We start from the raw sequence: 20,565 nt of genomic DNA on the forward strand, positions 1-20,565 counted from the left end.
AGAGAAACAGTTCAGGAAAAGGTCTTTGGTAGGTGCCGGCTGCTTTATGCTCTATCAGGCCTCCGATGAGGATTGATGAGGATTGAGATGCATGAGCTAATTTGTAGGCAGCTCCCCAAAACAGGATGCTGAGTGTGTCACAGGATCTTTAAGGACAGTGTGGGATCATAGCCAGCAATTCTCTGCGTCACGTGTCCTAGCAGGTCAAGGTCTGGACTGGCTGAGTAAGGAACCTTCCACATCCTAAAAGGCAAACATTGCAGGTGGCCTTTCTTCATGTAAGCTTGATCAGATATAACTTTACAAGAAGGGATCGCAGATGCTGTGAAGGGGGGAGGGACACACAGCAGGCAGGACGAGTGACCAGGACTAAAGTCAAACCCCAGATTAGAAGAGGGTGGGCGATCTTAAACAGGGAATTGAGAGAACAAGGCAAAAGTGAAGAATCAAAAGAGGAATGAATTGAATTTTCTCCTACCTGTAATGTAGTTATCAGCATTATAAAACACAGTACATAGCCTCAAGGGGAAAATAGAGAGGAAAGGGGACAGATGCAAAGTCCGTGGCTAAGAGAGTGAGCAGGCAGGAATGGGGGTTGAAGCGAAAGTGTTCCCTGTGCATACAGGAAAGGAAGGAAGGGAGTGACACAATGCAGCAAGAATGCAAGAGAGCCCCGGCAGATTCACAGAGATGACTGTGCAGTAGGACCACATGAATGGAGAGTGACTGATGGGGGCTCCCCTGGGATAACCTGCAGCCAGATGACCTCCCATCAGTAGGGAAACAGAGACATTGGTCTGGAAGGGACAGGCTATGTATATGATCTTCCTTATGTCCAAGCATGGGTGGGTGTACCGCCCTGACTGCATCTTGAGAGAGAACTCAGAAGGATACAAAGGGAGAGAAGACTGAGTCAGGGCAAGTTCAGGAACAAAATTCACATCCTCTCTGAGCAGATTTCTTTTTTTTTTTTTTAATATTTTCTCTTCCTGTTTGAACTTGGGAGGAATAACACTGGAGTATAAGTCAAGGCCTCTGGATTCTATCACCAACTCTTCAGTTAATTAGTGGTGAAACTGTCTCTGAGGCTCAGTTTATTCATCCTTAAAATGAACATGTTGGGACACGAGTCAGGGTTTTAATGATAGAAACTCCCCACTTACACACTTCCCACCAGTCTACAAGGAACCTTGCATAGACCACAGGCTCCATGAGGCCAAGGCCATGTCTGTCTTGATCGCTGCCACGTCACCATAGTTGGAACAGTGCCAGGCACACCATAGCAGAGACTCAATGACCTGTGTGTGAAATGAATTCAAGCAGAACCACATCCATGATGCAGATCAGAGCTATCCTGGCTGAAGCAGTAGGGCACCCTACTACCTCAGCTGCCCTCTTGCACCCCTGGATCCCCATGGGAACCCCAGGACAGCGGGACACCCAATTTGAACAGCATTAGCTTCTCTTCTACAGATCATAATTCTTTGGTCTCTGTGCAGCACACAATGCGTTGAAGTGTAGAAATTAATCCGGTTGGGCCTAAATTCACCTTACTTAAGGATCACTTTTCCCACTTCAGCCTCTATTTCAAAGTCTTGGTCTTTAAACCTTCTTGCTATACGTTTCCCCCCTCCCTTTGCAGAAGATGAAAGCATTTTTCCAGACAGGCCTGCTGTGAGTGACTTCATGGAAAGGAATATCTTGCGTCCCTAATGTGCCTCTCACATGGGGAACTCCTTGTATTTATTTATTTTTAAGAATAGGGCTGGGAGGTTGACGTTTCCATTAGCAGTTGAGTGATATTTTTTTTTTTAAATGAAAACCCTACTCCTCTGTGAGACATGCCTCACATTCCGGTCTCCCCACTTCAGGCAGTTATGTGCTACTAAATATGCAGTGGAAATGACACATGTCTGGAAACCCAGAAGCAACACCGTCTCACAAGTGCTTGCTCAGTGGTATACAATGAAGGTGTTGTAAGCGGTTAATTGAGGAAGGCAGACTCCAAGGCTCTCAAAAGAGAAATCTGTGGCACCTTAGGCATCTGGCATTAGTCCCTTCGATGTATTCAAAGGTGTCTTATGTTTGTGGGCCAGTCACACCTACAGCAGGGTAAAGACACAGAATCATCTGACCTTCCAGAGGACCCTGGAAATATCATCGTATCTCGAGGTGAACTGAGGCCAGTGATTCCACCCACAAGGAAGGATAGCAAACCACTTAAGGGGATGGATCAGTTCCTCATACATAACATTAGATATTAGCAAGCCATGTGGGCACTTGACTGATTACATTCTATAGTCTAGCATGCTTCTATTCCAAAGGACAGAGGTAATCAGTTTAATTCAGGGCGGTTTTCTCTCCATTTATGTCAATGAAGGTATCCCTATAGGGCATTCTCTTGACCTACGTAAAGGCTAGTAATAGGATAGAGATTATGAAATGGAAATTAAAAATGGAATTGGATTACTAAGGATGATACTAATGGAATACAGATTGGATTAAGTGTAAATTAAGTATCCGAACAGGAAGGGCTTTGTCCTAGTTAAAGAAAGTGTTGAAAGTCTTTGGGCACAGATTTACCATGCAATCTCAAACATACCAAGAGTTTAGTCCTTGGCAAAATATGAGGCTCATTACATATGAGGGGGAGATTTTGCAAGTACCTTAGACAATGGAGTTTCTTAGACAACAGTTCATATTGTTTTGAATTAAAGATATGAGACAATGTCCCTTAAAATATACATGTTTTTATTTATACAGGTGTTTACTTTTGGTTCACCTTTGAAAGGTTTGGAAAGAAGTTCTAGCATATGATAAATTTAAAAAGCACCTATCCCTATTCCAAAAAGGCAACCCATGTGAGCTTAAGAGATTTATGTGCCAGGACTCAGGGCCACCAAACAAAAGGGGATCTACAGTTGGATTACCCAGAGGCCTGGAAACTTAAAAATAATGTGTGACGGTGAGGAGGAACAAACAGGAGAGCAAATCAGAAGAAAAAGTTGATGGGCTGCTGCTCCATCCAAAGTTCAGTATGTGCTCTGAGATTATGGACCAGAAACCACCTTATTACTTGTTCCCTGGCTTCACTCACTCTCCCACCTTTTCTCTAAAGTTGGACTCTAGCCCTGTATTATCCAAGATCTAGAAGGACATATCCCCGGGGGGATGAGGGGGGCAGGGAGGAGAGATACAAGAGCATACATGTGAGCAAGATACACACCTGTGCATGTGTACACACACACACACACACACACACACACACACACACATTCCTCCCTGCTGACACTCAAGTCATAAGTAACAAAGATACCACTGTAGGAATTCTTTTCAAATTTCAGAGAACTTCTTAGAGTACAGAAAGAGTTAAGAGAGCAGGTACCTTTGTACCTGGTTTTCTTCAGCCAAGAAAGGCAAATGACACACAAGCATACATCTTTGTTCTTGATCTTTCAAGCTCTCATGTTGGTGCCAAATTTAAAGAGATCCAAATGAAATCCAGTTTTGCAATCACCAAACACTGAGAAATACTTGAGCATACTTGACGAGTTTAGATTTGGTTGTTCCTGCAATGCTACTGGGAAATGAAGTTATAGGATTCTTTTGCATGATAGCGGGGTGGGTTTTGTGTGTGTGTTTGTTTGTTTATTTTGATTGTATGGGGAGAACATGTGAAAATGATTTAACCAGTGAGTTTAGTTCTACAGTTTAGTAAAGCAGTTTACAGTAATTTATTCTTTGCCGTTTCTGTGCCCTTTGTGTAATAGAAAGCCTTGGAATAACAACCAGGTTCAATTTCAGTCCTGCCACCAGCTTTATGACCTTGGACCAATTTGTTATCTGAGCTTCAGTGCTGTTAATTCATAAAATAGGGTTAACTGTACATAGTTCTCATGGCTGCCGTGAAGTTTACAAGAAAGAGTAAATGTGAGTGCTTAGCATTCATTTTTTCGATGACATTTGTTAAGTCTCCACATCATGCTTGGTCTGGTCATGCAGACACAAAGCAAAGCCTCTGCCCTCAGGGAGCAAATATTCAAATGGAAGATAGAGAACAAACTGGAAAGAAATCCCAAGTGAAATACTTGCAGGTGAGTTCCTCAGGCTCTCATTTGTAGCTATTAACAGACTTAGGATTTTGCAATTAGCTGTGTGACTGTATGATTAATGTTTATGTCCCCCACTAAAGTGTGGGCTCCACGATGGTAGAGACCAACTATTGTATGCCCACACCATGCACAGAGGTGACAGATATGCACAAGTACAGAATAACGAGTGAATGAATGGTGGTAAAGAAATAAACAGAAGAGTATATCGTTGAGAAAACAGAGATCTGAGGGAGTAAATCTTTTGATATGATAGGACAGTCTAGAAAGTCCTCTCTAGGAATCTGGAACATTTAAAATATGGCAAGAAGCCAGCCCTGTGGAGGAAAAGAGCCAGGAGAGGAGAATTCTAGACAGGAACTGTCCGGGGCAAAGGCCCTGAGACAGGAAAGAGTGTGGAATGCTTAAGGAACAGGAAGGGGCCAATGTGGCTGGTGCACCGTGAACCTGCAGGGCCTGCAGACGATGTTAAGTGTGAGTTTTATTCTAAACATAATGTAAGTTCCCTTTCCTTCTTCCACGCCTCCCTTTGTTTATAGTTTTGTTTTGGTAACAAGACTAAAATACATTCAAAAATTATGCAACAATACTAGATAATGGATAATTAATCGTGGATTATGGGAAATAGATGCCCGTGTTCAGAAGTGGACGGGATGTGAGCTAATGCATCCAGGAAAGGTTAGCCTACACCAGAATTTACCTCTAACTTCACGTTTATCTTTGAAATTATTACATTATCAGGCACTTGGCTCCCAGCTTTACAAAGTGCCCAGAAACCTGGCTGCACCAAGACAAAGTCTTCTCATTTCATGCTGGCTTGCCTCTGCTCTGGAGGATGTCAAAGACATTTTCACAAGCCAGACTTGACAATGCCCCAAAGCACAGGCTCTTTCTCCAGTTTTACTGGTAGACTTGCGGCAAGTTTAGGCTGCATGTTCTCTAGCACCATCATGTTCACCTTCCCTGCAGATTTTGTCTTCAATCTAACCCCATAGACTGAATGCGTGCTAACTCATCTCTGCCCTGTAAACAGATTCAACTTTAGCCACCTTTTCATACTTTCCTCTTTGGGGGCAGGAAACTGGAAAGTTCTGCTGATTTCTCAGAATCAGCAGTGGTTAGCATCTATTGTGTCAGTGGCTCTATGGCTCTGAGCTTAGATTTATTTCCCTGGTTTTAGGACATTTTCTGTTCCTCCTTCTTCCTTCTTGACTATTGGAAATCTACCTTAGCTCAACCTAGTCATCAAATCATTACCTGGCCCAGTGCCCAACATCTGCCATTGCTTCCTTATAGAAGATTACTGATAAATGTGATTGATCAGGAGAATTTGGGTGGCAGTACTATTCTCAGTCCTTTGAGTTCTGCCTTGATCAAGAAGCTTGGGTCTATTCCTTCCTACCCTACCAGGAGAGACATTTGATTTTGGTAGGGGAAGTTTGCCAAAAAGGTTCCTAGATACTTTGTCTGGAACTTTCTTTGAAATATGCAAATCATAAAAATGTGTAAAGGACATTTTTTATGTATATGCCACTTCTTTAAAATGACACCTGAGGGGCGCCTGGGTGGCGCAGTCGGTTAAGTGTCCGACTTCAGCCAGGTCACGATCTCGCGGTCCGTGAGTTCGAGCCCCGCGTCAGGCTCTGGGCTGATGGCTCGGAGCCTGGAGCCTGTTTCCGATTCTGTGTCTCCCTCTCTCTCTGCCCCTCCCCCGTTCATGCTCTGTCCCTCTCTGTCCCAAAAATAAAAAAAAAAAATAAACATTGAAAAAAAAAATTAAAAAAAAAATAAAATGACACCTGAAATGTGTATTAAATTTCATTTAAAATACTTATGTTGTAAAGTAAGAAAGAAGAAGAATATAATAACTGTATATGGCATGAGCCCAACCGTGCATACAAGAAGGAAACAAACCAAATTGTTGATGATGTTTTTATATCTGGGCAGTGAGATTATGGATTTTTTAAATTTTTATTTTTTCATTATTTTTAGCATTTAATAATTTTTAATATGTGGATTTCTTGCATAACCAGAAAAATTAGGCTATTTATAAGAGATAAGAAATCACACTGTGCAACCAGAATGCACAGAGCAAGTGTTATCCTCCTGATTCTATGTGGTCTTCAATCTGGAACACATTAGGATTAACTGAGGAAAAATAAACTAACTAAATAAAAGGGGTGGAAAAACCTTTTGGAGGTGATGGGTATGTTTATGGCCTTGACTGTGGTGGTGGTTTTATGGTGTATACTTATCTCTACACGCATCAAGTTGTATATCTTAAATATGGACAGCTTTTTCTATGTCAGTCAGATCTCAATAAAGTGAGATAAAAAAATAAAAGGAATTAACTGGAGAACTGTGAACACTGCCAGTTCCCAAACTGAGCCTTTTACCAATTAAATCAGAAGCAGAAACCCAGGCATCGGTATTTTTTTTTAAGTTCCCAGGTGATTTCAATGTACAGCCAAGGTTAAGAATCACTGGTAGACTAATTGGATAGCTTAATGGTTTGCAACTCTCCCTGCAATTAGAATCTCCTGGGGAGTTTTCATAAGACCAGCATGTGGTCCCTAACCCCAGGTTCTAATGTTAATTGGTTTGTGACAGGGCCCTCACACCAGTAGATTTAAATTTTTTCCAGGGTTCTTATGTACAGACAGGGTTGTAACCCACTGTCAGGTAAACTAACCTGAGTTGAATATTCACCCTGGGCAGGGCTCTGAGCTGAGTGTTTTATGTGCATTTAATTCTCAAAGTAATCCAACAAGGTGGATGTTATTATTCCCATCTCACAGAAGAGGAAACTAGTACTCAGAAACATGAAATAAATTCCTCTAGGCACGCCAACTCATTTGAACCCAGGTTGTCTGTCTCATGTGGAGATAGGCAAAGAAAGCATTCTCCCCAGTTTTGGAAGAAATGGGGGAAACTGGGGAGAATGTTTTCTAAATTCCCTAAGGTAGAATCTGGCATACCCACTTTTAATCGTTGATGCAGTAGCTCTTTATATGAAGTTTTTGAATTCAATTTCTGTGTAGAACAACATCAAGTGTAATGGCTAGACATTCTGTTTATTCATTCCCTAACAACCTGAATGGCATTAAACTTCACATATGTTCTGATATATATTGTAGTGCTTTAGAACTTAAACTTCCAACTTGTTACAAGTTACAATCATATCTCATTGCTTAACTTGTGACACTGTCCATCTTCTCTCCTGAAATCATGGCACGGCTGCTATTTATTTTATATCATTTTTTGGTAATAACTAGTTAATTTATATTTTGAGACTTCTTAAAGAATTTTGCAAAACTCCTTACATAATTGAAGGCACTATTGGATGTCCCAAAGCCGACTTCAGGATTGCTGTTCCAGACAAATTTCAGCATCACTGGATTTGCTGAGATCTCCTCTCCGATGCTTCATTTAGAATGAGTTGTGTTTTGCTGCAGTGGCTGAAAGTATGCTCCACCCCTTGGGAGAGTCGAGATCCCCATCAACTTCAGGCAGATCAGCAGGTGCACGTCACCAGCAGAACTGGGCTCTTTTCACTTATAATCTGGGTCCCAAGTCTTTGAAGTAAAACTCATTTGCCCAGATTTGTATAGCATTACCTGAGCGTAACATTACCCAATAAAACTAAATTGATGGGTTGAGGATACAAAATAAGCCATTTCAATTACCAGGAATTCCGGATCAGCTTATGGGGCAGGTTTTGTGAGATGGCAGAGAGGCCAGAGAACAAATACTATTTAAAAAGATCATTTGTAACTGTTTTCCTTTTGCCTGATAAAATAAGCATTATCTTTCAAATAATGTTAGAGAGGAATATCATCCACAAACTTGCAGGGGAACATAGCCTTAACTTGGATAACTTTGGCAATGAGCACATAAAAAAGAGGAAACAAAGAAGATAAAAAAGGAAAAAGAAATGACCATTTTGGGGGCTTGAGTTCAGATAAAAGGGAATACTCACTTTTTTATTTCCCTTGTCTGTGAGCATTGTTATTTGGCTCCTTCCTTAGGAATTTTATGTTGTACTTTTAAAGGTATTAAAATCCTATTTTGTGATTGGGTTATTTGGGAAGGAGAAACTATAATGGATAAAATGGGAAAATATTTTAATGTTTATTCTTTAAAAGGCAAAGGAAACTCTTGCTACTTTTCTTTCACCTACTTTAGGCCAGGAGAAAACATAGGAGGCAAATTAATAATAGTCCCTGCTGCTAAGCAAACAAGAAAAAACTACTTACCAGAGAAATCAAGGGCTTTTGGACCAAATGCAAACCAAAGTCCATCCCTCATCCTTCTACCAAGATGGCACTTAAACTTTGCAATCTCACTGATCTGGGGGAAATAAAACTGATATTTTGAGATGAAAATCTGATTCGAGTTTTAATGTTCTTCAGGTTATTTTACTGTTTATAAGTAAAAACAACTGTGTGTTACCTGTCTACTTCTACCTATGGGTGTGTATTTTACGTGTGTATTTTGCATATGTGGCAAAGAGACTTGTTCTGACATCGCTAGTTTCAGTTAACTACTAAGTTAGAATCTTCTGACTTACAGCTGTGAGTTCCAGAAAAAACTTAAAGTGGATAGAAGAATGTTTGTTATAAAGCAACATGTTATAATAACATTAGCCTTTAAAGTTTTATCTGGGTTGGGGGGTGCCTGGGTGGCTCAGTCAGTTAAGCCTCTGACTTTGGCTCAGGTCATGATCTCATAGTTCATGGGTTCGAGCCCCGTGTCAGGCTCTATGCTGACAGCTCAGAGCCTGGAGCCTGCTTCGGATTCTGTGCCTCCCTCTCTCTAACCCTCCCTTGCCAGTGCTATGTCTCTCTCTCTCTCTCTCAAAAGTGAATAAACATTAAAAAAATTTAAAGATGTATCTGGGGATTTTTCAGAAAGTTCTTATCTCTTTCAAGGTAATACCTAACTTATGAGAAGATACATACAGGTATTTTAATAAAATTTATATCCTAAGTGGAATTTACATATTTTTTTTAATTATCCAGTGGTCCTCTTCTAATTTCTTCCAAGCATCCTTTACATCTTCAGAGTATTGCAAAATTTGTAGTATGTTTTTAATCCAGGGTAACTCATACAGCATTGGAAAAAATAGGTGTTTTCATTCATCCCAATTTTCGTAAGAATTCAACTCATCTGTCACAAAAATTTCTCAACTATTACAATTCTCAAGAAAGAAAATCCTGAAGAATTATGATTGGACTCACAAAAGAAGAAACAACCTGTCTTCTTGTAACTTCATTCAGAATTTCACAATCCATGCTAAACCATAAAGGAAAGGCCAAATACAATAAAATGGCAGAAAACCAGTAAGAATGTGCCAGAGTTCAGAGAACAGTTGCCCCAGGCTTAACTTCATTGACCTTTAATCTCTTTGAGGCATCAGTGACTTTTCTATAAGGCATCTTACAGTGTGACCACACTCAGGCCTTGCATAGTTCCCCTGCAAGCTGGAGTCATAACAGTCCATGTCAGACCTGACTTTTGGTGCTGAATAGTTGGGTTAAATTTGCCTAAGAAGAAATATAACAGTTTTCTCTGGAATGGCATATTTGAAACACTTTGGCATCAGACAGTAAGGTAGGATGTAATCTCTGACTCAGGGAAGAACTTTTCTGAGGCTTCTTTGACTTACGCTTATGAAGTAATTGGACTCAAAAGACCTTCTAGAACTCTAACAGTACTGTCCTAAAAGTGAAATGTAGCCTAGGAGTAAAAAAAGAGCACTGGTCAGGAAGTCAGAATTTCCATTATTGATGTACTACTTATTAGCCATGTGACCTTCAGAAATAAAGTTTGGAAATCATTTATTAAGCCCTGTACTATAGGTTAGAACTGGTGCATATAGAGCCCAGTTGCTGGCTTCAAGAAGCTCAAATTGAATAGAGAAAATAAGTTAATACAAGTTACGATGATAGAGTTTGATAAATGACATACAAGCATTTGGAAAAATTCTGAAGAGACAGAAATGGATAATCAGTTTTGTTTGGGGAATGTAGGCAGAAGCATCTGGAGAGGTTTCAAGCAGGACCTTGAAAGGTAACTGCCAAGTAATCTGGAATGGTGAAAACATACAGTGTGGGAGAAGGAAGGACAATTTAGATAAAATGTAAATTGAGACAAATCATGAAAAGCTTTGAATAACTTGCTAAAGAATTTGGACAACACAGCCTGTTTGGAACTAGATTTCTTCATCTTTAAGATGAAGAGCTGAATGGGACTGTTTCTGAGTTCATGACCAGGTCTGTAAGTCTAAATGAGACTACATTAAAAGTTCAAGAGGAAATGCTTTGTATGAAAATCTGGCCAGATAATAATCAGTTCCTGTAAAGATAATGCCAAGTTAGTGACTATTACTCCAAACTCCAGAATAATCTCCCTTGCATCATCATATCCGTGCTTTAGTAGAGGGGATGGGGAGACTTTTTGTTTTTTTAATGAATCAATATGACTTTGTGTTATATGTGCAAAAGGAGTACTTTCCAGGACTTCTAGTTGAATTACTTAAAATGTTATTCTAGGACGATAAAGCTACAGACAGAATTGGATTGCCCCAAATTCATGGATTGAAGTTCTAACCTCTGATGTGACTGTATTTAGAGTCAGGAAACAATTACAATGAAATGAAGTCAGAATCGTGAGCCCTGGTCATATAAGAGACACCAGAGAGCCTGCTCTCTCCCCTCATGTGTACTCAGAGGCAAGGCCATGTGAGGATCCAGCAAGAACATGGCCATCTGCAAGCCAGAAAGAGTCCTCACTAGAATCAAATCTGCTAGACCCTGATCTTGGACTTCTAACCTCCAGAACAGTGAGAAACACATTTCTATCGTTTAAGCCACACAGTCTCTGGTATTTTGTTATTGTTTCCCAAGCCGAGTGAACAGATATCAAACAAATGGTATTTATTATGGGACCTATTTTTTAAGTTTCAGTTAAGGTATCAAAATCTATTTTTAAAATGTGATTGCAAGTTTTAGAACATTTGAAATTTTAGTTCTTTATGGCAATTTCAAACACTAGAAAATAATATTTTTTGACAAATATATTTCTTTTTATTGTTATTAAAGTTTTCTCCAATGTATTTCAGTAAATGAGTATTTTATTTTATTTTATTTTATTTTATTCCACTGTTGGTCATAGTTTGAGCCCCACACACTCCCTTCCCTTTCACCCCAAAGGGAACTCCTTTGTATGTAGCCACACACTCATCATTAGTGCAGAGATCTGGCTGGATCTGCTCCCAAATCTTCTTCTTAGGATTTAGCTCCTTGTCAGGCTCTCCAGGAAAAGCATCAAAAACAATTCTGTCTCCAGGAACAGACCCAGTAGGAGGTGCCAAGATTTCAACCTTCTCAGGTGAACTAGCACACATTACCATTGCCTGAGATATTACTCCCCCCATCTTTGCAGGTTTCAGGTTACAAAGTAAAATCACCACCATTCCTTCTGTTCAAGAGGAACATGATTCACCAGGCCACTGACAACTGTTCTTGGGGCTGTTTCTCCAACATCTACTTCTTCTACATGTAAAGAATCTGCATCAGGATGTTTTCTGGCAGTAATGACACAACCAACTCCAAGATCCAGACGAGAAACATCTATCGGCTTAGTCAGCACTTCCTGCTATTGATTGTTTTTTCTCCTTTTTCTCTTTCATTTCAGTTTTCTCTTTCATCTTTTCTTCCGCTCTTCCTCCTGTTATCGGTTCTTTGGCACCAGAAGATACAGTTCTTATTGGTATAGACTGTATCACTTTTTCGGAAACCGTGGAATTAGCTTGCAGTAGAGTACCAGCTGGGAATGGTATTTGTTTCACTCCGTTTTGAATTTCTGCCTGAACTAGCTCTTGTTTCAATTCTTCAATTTCTTTCTTTAATTTAGCATTTTCAACTGGAAGTTTCTTCTCTTCTCTCAAAGTTGCCTGCAAAATTGCTTTCTCCTTAAGAAGAGCAACTTGCTGCTTTAAATATTCAATAATTTGATCTGCTTCTGCACCCTTCTGTTCCAGTCTCTTCAGAACAGCACCATTAGTTGCCATTTTTGTAAAGATACGGCAGAAAATCATAAATCGGTGGACAGAGCAACCTGGAGAGCCTCACCGGGTAGCCTCAGTCTTCCAAAAATAATACATTTTTGACTGATCATGCAGCTATGTGATGATTGTAAATGCAACCCTTCCAATGATGTCTTATTTCTTTTGAAATGAGAATAATCATTGATTTTAAACCTCTCATTATCTTTAGTTTTAGTTTTATTTTTTAAATTTTAACGTTTGTTTATTTTTTCGAGAGACAGAGGGAGACAGAGCACAAGTGGAGCAGGGGCAGAGAGAGAGGGAATCAGAGAATCCAAACTAGGCTCCAGGCTCTAAGTTGTCAGCACAGAGCTCGATGTGGTACTTGAACTAACAAACTGCGAGATCATGACCTGAGCTGTAGTTGAACGCTTAACCAACTGAGCCACCCGGGGATCCCAAAACTTCTCATTTTCTACATTTCTGAGCTTTATCAGTGAGCTAAATATTAGTGGCATTCGGCAAACTGAAATGGGATAATGGACTTGGTGCGTAAGTGAATTTCAAACCAAACAAGTTTATTTAAATTTTCTTTTTTCTTTTCTTTTTTTTTCTTTTTTTTTACTTCTAAAGGACTCCTATTTACATGCATGTGTATACTAAAAACTCTGATAATTATTTTGGCATTCACCCAACGTGAATCTTTTATCAGCTGCTTGATGCCAAATACTGTGTTGGGCCCCAGGCATAGACATAGGTGGAGATGATTCTCTGCTTCCACTAAAGCTCACAGTCAAGTCTATTAGACAGTGGAATTGGCAATGGCAGACAATAAAGTATTCTAAGGGCTATGATAGAAGTACAGGTTGCTATGGGAGCATGCGGCAAAAGCATCTAACTAGTTAGAAGAACCAGGAAACTTCTAGAAAAAGTTTACTTAAGGAAAGCCTGGAAGGAAGTTGGTATGTATAAGGCACCAGTAACTATGTCAAATGAAGGAATTTTAATCAGTAGCAATTAGCCAAGCAAAGACGTAGGGAATGAGTTTTTAGGCAGAGTAAACATATTGTTTGAAGGTCTGGAATAAAAGAGCACAGCCAATTACAGAAACAAAAAGAAATTCAATATGGCCGGAGGGCAGAATCTCAAGAGGCTGAAATGTGGAGAAGCGTGTGTCCACAGACAAACCTATTAGCCTATTTCACTCTCAACCAGTTTTGAGTAAATCAAGAATTGTGCCACTGGCTATGTAGTCCAGGACATTAGAGTTAGAAGGGGCTTTAGAAAAATAATCCTTTGTTATTTTAAGTAAATAAGCAATAAAAGGTTGTGAGACTTTTTATAGGTATTAAGTATAAAATCAAACATATTTTCTCTGACTCAGAAGAAATACCACATATATAGTTGGCAACGAAATTTTTTAGATGCTCTGCAACCCCTCACCAGAATGCCCCTTTCCTCTCCTTGTCCCTCCCTGGGAATTACTCTCCTAAGAACCGAACAGGGCAAGCCTCCCATGGCTTAACTTCTATAACCTGTCTGGGTTGCAGCGTTAAAGAGCAAAGCTGCCTCTAATCACCCTTCAGGAGAAAGTGGTCTATGTTAAGGACAGGTAAGAAGGAAGAGTAGCATCATCTGGGAAATGAAAACTGTATAATATCCTAAATTAAAACTCTAGATGAAAAATATTTATCTTAAGTGGGCTATTGCCCATCTCTACATATCTCTAAATCAATCATGTTTTGAATTAAAGAATAAAATGGAAATTTCCAGATATTTTGATTTAATACAAAAATCACTCAGCTTTAACTACAGTTCTAGGCAATTTGTTTAGGTATCAACTTATCTTTACTATTATATACTTATCACTTTACTTTGAAAAATAAAGGGACTGATACGCTTATCCACAGGAGTGAATGTTCTATTTTTAAAGGAAGGATAAGATAATTCATCTAATATTACCAAGCAAGGTTAATGTTTAGCCAGCAGTAAATATTTATTTGACCTCATTCTTATCTGCTTGGTATCTTACACCACACCAAACAGTGTCTCAATAAAAATGTTAAAAATTGAAACCCGTCATATCTGTTCCTTTTTTCAAACTTATGTGTTCATAAAATCCTTGACACCTTACAGATCCTTTTGTCTAAAACACATGCATCTACAGATGAGGAAACTGAAGCCAGGGAGAGTAAGTGATCCATCCATCTGAGCGCTTTTGCATGTAGCTTGGGCGGGAAGTAAACAGTGTAGCAAGATTTGAAGGCAGACAGTCTGGCTCCATGACCTGCCCTCAACCACAATGCTCCATGAACTCTTTCTAGTTGCATTTAGTGTTTTATTTATTTATTTATTTATTTCATCGGAAAGCTGTCTCTGCATGATTTCCTTTTATCTCTTTATAAGCATATGGAGCCATTCAGCACCTAACGGGAAACACATTCTATGTGTAAAATACCCCAAAATTAATTACTAATAAAGATTTATGGATCTCTTAATGGTATGCAAAGCACTACATAGATGGTTTTGGGGAACATGAGAACTGACTGTAAAGGATATTAATAAAGGTTTTTATTTTACTCTTTATACTTCCCTGTGTTTTTAAAATTTTCTACAGGCGGTGTCTGGCATATATGAATTAAACGTTTGTTAAAGAATGACTGGATACGTGCTACTATATGCATGGTTATTAATGTAATTTAAAAGAATTTGAAATAAGAATTTATATTTAATTTAATGTAAATTAATTCAAGGGGATTTATTTGCAATCTCTTTTGAGAAATGTGTCAGAACCTAAGCATCCGGAGAATTACAATTTTTCTAAGTCAGGTTTCAGTAAACACTTTCTATAAAGGGTCAGAAAGCAAATATTTTGGGCTTTGTGGCCATTGCCGAAGCAGCATGGACAGTACAAAAACCAGTGTACTCGGATGTGTTCTAATAACATTTTATTTGTGGACACTAAACTTTCAATTTCATGTAATTTTCATGTGCCATAATATATGCTCTTTCACTGTTTTTCATATATCAAATAATATAGTTTACAGACTGTACGAAAACTGGAAAGGATGGATTTGGCTCAAAGGTATAAGCATGCAACTCCTTTCTTAGTGATTCTATTGGAAAAATCAACATTACAGCAATAGTGTAGCATATCAGCAATGGTGAGCTACATGGATTTGGGACTGAAGCCCAACTCTGTTTCCTAGTTTGTGACATTAATTTCTTAAATTCTTTGTGATTCATGTTCTTCTTCTGTAAAATAGGGCCAACAATAATACTCTCCTCATTAGTTTATTATAGCAATAAATGAATATAAATGAATTTATGTAAAACACAATAAGTGCTACATTTATGTTTAGTAAATACATAACTTCATTGTTTAAAAACATTTGGGGGGCGCCTGGGTGGCTCAGTGGGTTGAGCGGCCGACTTCAGCTCAGGTCATGATCTCGCGGCCCGTGAGGTCGAGCCCCACGTCGGGCTCTGTGCTGACAGCTCAGAGCCTGGAGCCTGTTTCAGATTCTGTGTCTCCCTCTCTCTGACCCTCCCCCGTTCATGCTCTCTCTCTGTCTCAAAAATAAATAAACGTTAAAATTTTTTTTTAAATAAATAAAAATAAAAACATTTGGGACTCCTTTGCAAAGACTTTTACAGCTAAATTACAAATCATGGGAGAAGACATCACCACACACTATGGTTACCTATTTTATTCATGAAAACTGTCCCTAAATTTGTCCATTACAAAAATCTAAATCAAAATCCAATATTTGTATCAAAAACCAACTTTGAAACTTGTTATTGGATTTGACTGTTTCAAAATGTAATTATCTTGAACAGGAAAAATATTCCAAAGAATGATACCAAAAGAATGAGTACACAGTTTGAAAACAATTACAAAGAGGATACCAAAAGAATGAGTATGAAGTTTGAAAACAGTTATAAAGAGGGTCTTTTGGGTAAGGTGGGAATAGAATCATGGAAGCTTGCAGTCTTCCAAGCTTACTATTCTAACATGGATAATTCTTATTTAGAAATAATCCTTCTGGTGCTTTTCTTCATGGTTACACTTCACGCTTTTTAAGAATCTTAAAATCTTGGAGAGGAAATACAATATACACACATAAAAAAATTCAGCTAAGTGCCATACATGATAAAGGACATACAAGTAATAAAGCAATGCATATTAATGAGGAAGGCTAAATGAATGCCAGTTGAAGTAGTTATAACATCTATCATGAGGGTACATTTGGGGGTGGGCCTTGAAAGAAAGGGAATACAGATTTTAAGAAAAGTTCTAGATGTGGTATGGTAGTGCTTTTCTCCTCCAGACACCTTTTCCTAGTAACAGATCCAGCCTCTGGCCACAGAGGGGAGCACGTGATCTAGCTTGGATCTTCGTAACAATCTCCAGTTTTTCGGACCTGCCAGACAAGACTGCTTATTTTAGTTTCTGGTCACAAATTAAAATTCCTAATATGCTTACAGCAATATTGCAATCGAATGAAGAAGCTGGTGTCAAAGACTAAAGTCAGCAAACCAAGACAAGCAAAGGAGAGAGAGAGAGAGTCCTGATACAGTTAGATCTGGTCATTCTGAGGCTACATCCACCTTCAAATTCAGGATGTGTGAAATGCAGCGTATCTTCTTTTTCCTCCCCATATCTCTTGCCATCATGCCTCCTCTTTTCCCATAGTCAGGTTCAGATTACCTGATCATTCATCTAGAAAACTAGTTGTTCAGGTTTCCTCTCCTTCCTCACCCACTTACCCTGTCCACATCAAATCCAGATCCTTGGCCTCTTTTTTCTTTATAGTATTTATTCCTTTTTTGTTTCTGTGTCTAACAAAAATTAGCGAACCCTACTCCATCTCTTTCATCTCCTGCTTTCTACTTCTCAGAGCAGTTATTTTCAGGTTTTATTTTGGTTTTGGTTTTATTTGTTTGTTTGCTGCTTCTACCAATATTTACTTCTATATTTCTAAGTAACATATTTAATTGATATTTCTTGTTTTTTCCCATTTTGTTATTCAGCTACCAAAGATAAAAGTTTAAACTCTCCTACACCACACACACACACACACAAACGTGCACACACACTATATTGTATTATGATATTCTCCTGTTTGAACTTTTTTTTTCCTTTTAGTTGCTTCCTTTGAAGGAGAGCTTATTTTCTATAGTCATTTCACTTATTCACTTCCAAACTCTCTGCCAGAACTATAAAACTTTTCTCAATATGTTGATATTACTGATCTTGTGGTCTATCATGTTTGTTTTATCTTACTTTATGTTATTCTTGAGGATATTTCTCATCGTGCTTTACATTTTTCTGCTTCTCTGTGGACTGTTATCTATCCCTCTTTCCAGTTGTCAACCTGTCACCATGATTCTCTTTGGCTCATCCTGGATTGGTTCCCCTGTTTCCTAGAATTCATTCATCGTTCCCTATTTTGGTTTACTTCCTTGTCATGATGGAGCAGTTTTCTCCAATGACTAAGAAACAGTGCGTGGAATATAATTTTTGAAATTAATTTCCACATCTGAAAATGCTTTTAATCTGCCTGGATACCAGATTGATAGTTTAGTTAGGTATCAAATTCTAGGTTAGAAATTAGTTTCCCTAAAAATTTCTAGACATTAGTTGATTGCCTTCTAGCTTACAGTTTTGCTCTTAGAAAGGCCAATGTCTCTGAGTCTCAACTTATATATGATGTGTTTTCACCTATTTTATGAAAAATTTAGATTCTTCTACTTATCTCTAATGTAGTGAGAATTTACAATGATATGCCTTAGTGTTAATCTATTCCCTTTTTTTCTCTACTTTATGTCAATTGTTTATCCTTTAAATCTGAAAACTCATCTTTTTCATTTCTGGAAATATTCTTGCATTTTTAAAAATAATTTCTTTCTCTTGTTTTTTTGTATGCCCTTTTCATATTTCCTACAATATAGATATTAGACTTCTTGGACTTATCCTCTATTTTTTATAACCTTTGACTTCCATTTTCTATGTCTTCATTATTTTTAATCTTTTTTCTGAGAAATTTTATACTAACTTCTTTTCCAAAACCTCTATTGAATTTTTGAATTTTTCTTTAAAAAAGAAATACCCGTGACCCTTCATGTCTCTGCATAATCCTTTTCTGTGGCATCCTGGTCTTATTATGGGATTCTTTACACTTACTTTTATATTGATTCTAATTATGGTTTCCTTTGCATTTTCTTTTCTGCCTTGCATTTTCTGTTTTCTCCAAATTTTGTGTTTTGCATGTATTTTTTTTTGTTTTGCCTTTCATATTATCAGCCTTCCCTATATGTCTGATGAGCTTTGGCTCTGTTTATGTATAAAGATAAACCACTAAAAATGATTGGATGTTTGCACTGGAACAGGGATGGGAGACTGGTACTGATGGCTAGTAATCTGGTTGAGACCCAAGTCTTTTTGAAAAGTTTTTCAAATATTGACGTCTATTGTTCTCTCTTTAGCTGACAGGTTTCTTGAGAATGAAATTCTCTAGCATTTCCGAGGTAATGTCTGGCTATGGAATGCTGATTTTCCCTTACTCTCTATTTTTATTTCTGCCCCTCATCCTGTCCTCAGCTCTGCCCAGTATTCTTGGATCCAGAACCTGCCAGGTTAGTTTGTCCAGAGAGCAAACTTCCTGTCTCCTGCTGAAATGGCCTATGGGCAGTTAACTGGCTCTACAACTTAGGCTTTAGGATCTGGGAATCTAACTGCTACATATAAAGTCATTCCTCCTCTTTTTATCCCTATATGCCTGTCCCAGTCTTCCAGAATAACTGGTACCCCCAATTCCTGAGCATTTTTAGGGTTTTTTAGCTCAACAAATATGTTTCCCTCTTACTGATTTTCCCCCAAGAAGGCTGAGACCACAGCTTTCTACAGCCTATAACATAGCTGCAAACAGTTCATCTTTCTGGAGTAGGAATGTTATTGATATCGCTCACATCTCTGTGTCTTCCTGTCACCTTCCTTTCCCTTTTTCCCCTTGTATATTCTCTTTATTTCTGTTTTTTCAACTATTATAATATGTTTGTGAAGGAAATCTAAGTTAAATGAATGTTGATTTAATCAGAGGTATCTAAATATTTTTTGAATTTGAAATCATGCCCTCCATTCCTACTATTTATATTCTAACAAAAAGTCTTCATAAAGTATTTTTCACCTTTCTTACAGACTCTTGAAACAGCCTCCTAACTAGTATCCTTTCCAGTCTGTCATCTTTAAATCTACTTCCAACACACCTCTCTATTCATCTATCCAAAATGCAAATCTCTCAATGTCACTTCCATTTGAACTCTATAGCTCCCTATGCTCTAGAGAATAATGACCACCTTCCTTAGTATGGCTCACAGCCCCGAAGTATTCCTTCTCTCTAGCTGGGTTTTGCTCCCCTTACCACATAATGTACTTTAAACTCCAACAACATGGAGCTTCTTGTGCCTAACCATCAAACACACACATACCAACCACACAGAGATCATGTTCTCTTACCTCCTTGCCTTAATACCTACCTTTTTTTTCTATTCCTCCCCCATTTATGCCGTATTTCTGCAAGTGAGATCATCTCCAGGAAACATTTGGTTTTTAATTCCCTCTTGTTTGAGGCATAGGAGCCCCTACTCTACTCATAGAAATCTCTTTATTCATATATACTTCATATGCAGAAATGATCTTCTCATCTTTGGCACCCACAAGATAGGGACCAAGGTTAGTTATTCATCCTTCCTGATTTGCTTATGACCCTAACATCCTGGACGTGGCCACAGACATACTCCAGCCACTTTGCTTCTTTCTTCCCTCCCCTGTATGCTTTCTGGTAACTGGGACTAAACTCTAACCCTCAAACTGATTTCACTGAGGGTTAAATCTGCTCACTAGGCACAGTCCCAAATGGGCTATATACTGAGGAAGAGGCTATATATTGCTGCTGCCTCCAACATGGCTACTCCAGTCATGTCCAGCCCTGTTGCTCTCGGTCTCAGAACACTCATACATCTGTAAGCTCCAGTGATGACATGCTTGGGGATCTATTAGATTTTCTTCATAAATGTAGATAAAGCTTTCTTCATCACCATTATTAAAGTGTGATTTTGTTTTTTTTTTTTTCATAAAGTGAGAGAAAGGGATGCACTAAAAAAAATCAGTCACCTGATTTTTTTTTCTCCCTTTATTTTCAGAAATACTCATAAAATACCAAAAGCAGTATATCCTGGTTTTAAGTATGTTCCTCTTGTTCTGAATCCAAGAAGAATTAAAACCTTGTCAGAAATATCTGCTGCACCTGGGAAAGGGGAAGCCAGAAAAACCAATCACGGTGACTACAAAATAAAAAGGAGAGTGTGAACTGGGGTTTACATTGACAAGACCACCCAGCCACT

The 20,565-nt window shown here is 38.5% G+C and overlaps 1 protein-coding gene and 1 pseudogene across 7 annotated transcripts in view; one reads left to right on the top strand and one right to left on the bottom strand.

Annotated features, from left to right (window-relative positions):
- Positions 1-20,565, top strand: part of DLC1 (DLC1 Rho GTPase activating protein) — a 426,214-nt gene that overhangs the window by 151,711 nt on the left and 253,938 nt on the right. The window lies entirely within an intron of this gene.
- On the bottom strand, positions 11,220-12,256 carry LOC125163722 (aminoacyl tRNA synthase complex-interacting multifunctional protein 1-like; annotated as a pseudogene).

This window comes from Prionailurus viverrinus, chromosome B1, assembly GCF_022837055.1.
Source record: "Prionailurus viverrinus isolate Anna chromosome B1, UM_Priviv_1.0, whole genome shotgun sequence".
Lineage (NCBI taxonomy): Eukaryota > Metazoa > Chordata > Mammalia > Carnivora > Felidae > Prionailurus > Prionailurus viverrinus.